Here is a 4,929-nt window from a genome sequence, read left to right as displayed (position 1 = left end):
AATAAATAGAAATTCAGGCTAACAGTGCACTCAACCACATCCCTTCACTCAAGGTAAGCATGGGTTCCATGAGAGGTTTCTGGGGGTTGCTCCGTGTTAGTTGAAGGCATGACATCAGGGCACAGTGAAGACAATTCCTGGAAGTGAAGACCACGGGTTCCTTACCCAGCTCTCCTATGAGCTGTCCCGACTTGGGGAATAACAAGAAAGAAGGGAACGGAGACTACGGCTTGTCCTCTACGAGCTACGGAATTTTTGACAAAGTCGAGCAGCAGATATTGGAATTTAGCAGCTTGGAGTATGGGTAACTGTGCAGCTGATGAAGAGCAGTCCGTATGTTTAAAAGCACCAAGCATATGGGAGGGGTGACTTCAATCCTGATGGAAAAGAAAAAGCCTAATGCAAGTGCTAGACCGACGGGGGTGCCCCTCCAACATCGTTCTTGCATCCGGTTTATGTGCAACCACTGCATCTTCTACTGGCTTTTCTGAAACAGGCTGCGGTAAGTTATTTTCGGATCAGTCCTGGGGGAGATGGAGAAGGGGTGACAAATAAGGGGGAGGGACCTCCACCTTTGCTTTGCCATCTCGTTTATTAGTTCTAATAGTTTTCTTGTAAATTCTTTGTGAATTTCTATGTAGACAATCATGCCATCCGTGAATAGAGAGCGTTTTATTTCTTTTTTTGTGCTCTACTGCAGGCTAGGACCTCTAGTATGATGTTAAAGAACAAATATCCTTGCCTTATTCCTAATTTTAGAGGAAAAGTGATCATTCTTTCACCACCAAGCATGAGGTTAGCTGTTGGGTTTTATAGGTGACCTGCAGCAGGTTGAGAAAATTTCCTGTTTCTTTCCTTTCCTAATGAGCTCTGGCAGTTTGTATTTTTCAAGACATTTGTTCATTTTATCTAGGCTGTTAAATTTATGTGCACAGAATAGTTTATGGTGTTTCATTATCATTCTTTTGATGTCTTAAGTGCCTGTAATGATGTCCCTTCTTTTATTCCAGATATGGGTAACTTGATCTTCTCTCTATATTCTTGATGAGCTTGGCTAGAGGTTTGTCAATTTTGTTGATCGTTTAAAAGATACCTTTTCCCCATTTTTTTCTTTCATTGTGGTAAAATATACCTAACATAAAAGTTACCAGTTCAACCATTTGTAAATGTACAGCTCAGGGGCAACAAATTCATTTCACATTACTGTGCAGCCATCACCACCATCCATTTCCAGAATTTTTTCATCTTTCCAAATGGAAACTCTGCACCCGTTAAACACTAACTCCTTATCCCCTGCCCCAGTCTCTGGCCATCATCATTCTACTTTCTGTCCCTGTGAATTTGACTGCTCTAGGTCCCTCATACAAGTGGAATCACTCAGTATATCCTTTTGTGACTGACTTATCTCACCACAATGTCCCCAAGGTTTGTCCATTCTGTAGCACATGGTGTCAGAATTTCCTTCCTTTTTAAGGCTGAATAATACTCCATTGTAAGTATATATCACAGAACACATTCTTTATTCATCCATCAATAGGCACATGGGTTCCTTCCTTCCATCCTTCGGTTATTTTGAATAATGTTGCTACGAACATGGATGTACAAATATCTATTTGAACCTCTGCTTTCACTTCTTTGGGGCACATACCTGGAATCGGAACTGCCGAATCATACGGTAATTCTATGTTTAATATTTTGAGGAACTGCATACCATTTTCCACAGTGGCTGTACCGTTTTACATTCCCACCTTGCATAAAGGTTGCAACTTTTCCACATCCCTGCCAACACTTATTTTGTTCTTTTGATAATGGCCATCCTCATTGGTGTGAAGTCATCTCATTTGTGGTTTTGAGTTGCATTTCCCTAATGACTAATTTTTACCCATTTAAAAGTTAAGTTTTTTTTTAAATTGTTGTGTGGCTAGTTTTTGGTTTATTGACTATTATTTTTATGTTCTTAATTTCATTTATTGATGCTTCATCTTTATTATTTCCTTCCTTCTGCTTGCATTGGACACATTTTCAATGGTCCCATGACAGGCCGCAGTAGGTGGCAACCATCCAAGAGTGAGGAGCGGCAGGGCCTGGGGGACACGGTGGTGTGGTGAACGTCCGTAGTCTGTCCAGCCTGGCTAAGGAGAGAGCCAAATGGAAGTTGGCCCAGTTGTTTTTGGTCTCATTCTCTTTCTAAACCATTTTCTTACCTATTTTCATGATTCCCCTTCAGGTACCCAACACTCTCCTGCTCAATTCAATATCCAGTTATTGGTACTCGGCAACACCAGATTACATTTTAATGGGGATTCAACTAACAAGTTACTTATACTAAAATCTTTTGTTTCGAATTATGGACTGAAAAGCTGTTTCCAGAGTTAAAGGGCATTTCAACAAGTTGAGGTACATCTTTAATGGACTGACCCTACAGGTAAAGCTGATGACCCCCGTAGGCCTTGATGGGTCTGAGACACACCCTGAGGCCACAGTCTCTTCCAGAGAGCTTTAGCCCCGGCAGCACCCCTTGTCTTTTAGAAAACGCACTCTTCCATACAATAAAATGCATTTTAATCGCAAGCATTTGCTGAGCTGTCTTTGGAAAGGTCTGTAATTTTTTAAAGAAAGAAACCCAGTACAGTGTAGGCATTCTACTGCTGATCTCGCCCAACAGCCTTAAACCCCCAGCCCGTCATCAGTCAACAGGGGTGATTAAGTCCTCACTGCCCTGGGGCCCTGCTGTCTCTGCTGGGAGGGCACCTGGGAACTTCCACCCACTGGGCGTGTTCGGTGAGCTGTCTGTCAACAGTGGGTGGATTGGGGCTGGTTTATCCTGTTATCACATGGTCAAAAAGGGTTATGGTTCAAGCCTATGGAAGAGCGGACCTGTTGGCAAATGGACCAAACTCATCAGCTCACAGAGGCAGTTCTCCAGAACCTTCTTCAGTAATAACTGTCCATTTATGGGAATGAGACATGCTCCAGGTTTTGCATGCAAACGGCTTGACTGCATTTCCAGTCACTGCCTTGTCTCCACCAAGAGAACAGGCTTAATCGAACATTTCCAAGGAGCGGCCAAGTGTTCAGGAAGCTATAAGCCATGGGGATAGCAGTGCACGCTTTACTATGAGGTCTGCTTTTTCCAGAGGGTCCCTTTGGTTTCAAATCAACAGCTTGTGAATACACCATCCCTCTAGCCACCGGTCAGTAGCCTACTCATTCCTGAAGGCCCAGGAAAAGCACCTCCACCTCCCTCCACCCCTTCTCCCCACACTGGCCGTGCTTCTCCTCCTCCACTTCCCAGACTCTGCACCCGTCCTTTCATGATGGAAGCTCTACCCTGCACTACTGTTAGGGGTCCGTCTGTTGCACCTGACGAACTTATCCTTATGGGCAGGGTCTGCCTATGGTCTCTCTCTGTCATGTCCCTACAGCTCCAAGCACAGGGCCTGGCTTAACAGCAATCATGCAATAGACTTAACCTTTGTTCACCACAGTATCGTGGCATGAATACTAGCCCGTATATCATGTCCTGACCCACCCTTAGCTGCAGTCTGTGGCCTACTTACGACTTCTAGGCAATAAATAATCTGTAAGACAAGTACTTTCTCTCTCCCTGGTAACGCAAGTCATTTGTGGGGGGCAAAAAAAACCCACCAACTTATTTTAGGTAGTTTTACAGCTTGAGACAAGCAAGACGAATCTCTTGTTTTGTTGCGTCCTCAACTAATATTCATCCCTCAGTTTTTTTTGGCTGCACTCAGCGGCATGAGAGATCTTAGTTCTCCAACCAGGGATTGAACCCCCTGCGGCGGACGCGTGGAGTCCTAACCACTGGACCACCAGGGAAGTCCCACCCCTCAGTTTTAATAGTCAAAACTTTAATTAAACCGTTAGTTAAATAAAACCACCTACCAACTTGAAACAGCACTTCAAGGATCCAGGAGGTAGAAAAAGGAAGACTTTGCAAGGAGCAGTGTAGCGGTGGCACTGCCCTGGCCCCTCCGGTGGGTGCAGCCAGGCTCAGCTGAGGGTCTGCAGGGAGCTGGAGCTAAAGGTCAGCTGTCTCTGCAGGGGAAAAGAGGGGGGGTGGGAAATGGCAAGTCCCTTCCCCTCTCCTCCCAGCCCCCCGAGTTCCTCCCAGCAGCAGGTCTAACGGGAAGAGCAGGGGTGTTGGCAGGTGTCCTTCAGAGCTGGGGCCCTGGCATCACAGGGCAGAGCACAGGAGGGCCGTCGTGGAGGTGAGACAACAGGTAAATGGTCGGCACAATCCACGACTGGTTGTTGGACGGTAGAAGGCAGAGACATTAAACAGAACATTCTCTTGAGGACACTATCTGTAAACAGACATATATTTAACCATTTCAAGTGTGCAGCCCTGTGGCATGAAGTACATGCACATTGTTGTGCAACTATCACCACCATCCACCTCCAGAAAGTTTTATCATCCTGCACTCAGACTCTGTATCCACTAAGCAGTAACTCCTCATTCCTCTCTCCCCCAGCCCCTGGCACCCACCAGGGCTGTGTCTATGGATTTGACTAGTCTAGGCCCCTCGTGTGACTGGCTCATTTCACTCAGCATGATGTCCTCCAGGTTCATCCATGCTGCAGCCTGTGTCAGAATCCATTCCCCTGCTGATGGACACTTGGGTTGCTTCCACTTTTTGGCTACTGTGAATAAAGTTGTGAACATTAGTGTATAGCATCTGTTTGTGCCCCAGCTTTTGATTTTTTTGGATGTAGATCCAGGAGTGGAATTGCTGGATGGTATTGTAGTTCTATGCTTAAAACTCTTGAGAAACTATCAAAATGTTTTCCATGGAGGAGGCTGCATTTTTCTTATCTAAGACACTCAAAAGATTAAGATGTGGAGTTTTGGAAGAATATCATCAAATATGTAATTTATAACTGCACAAATAAGTGTGGTAACTCAAC

This window comes from Balaenoptera borealis, assembly GCF_965194805.1.
Source record: "Balaenoptera borealis genome assembly, chromosome: 14".
Taxonomy (NCBI): domain Eukaryota; kingdom Metazoa; phylum Chordata; class Mammalia; order Artiodactyla; family Balaenopteridae; genus Balaenoptera; species Balaenoptera borealis.
This window is presented reverse-complemented; position numbering follows the sequence as displayed.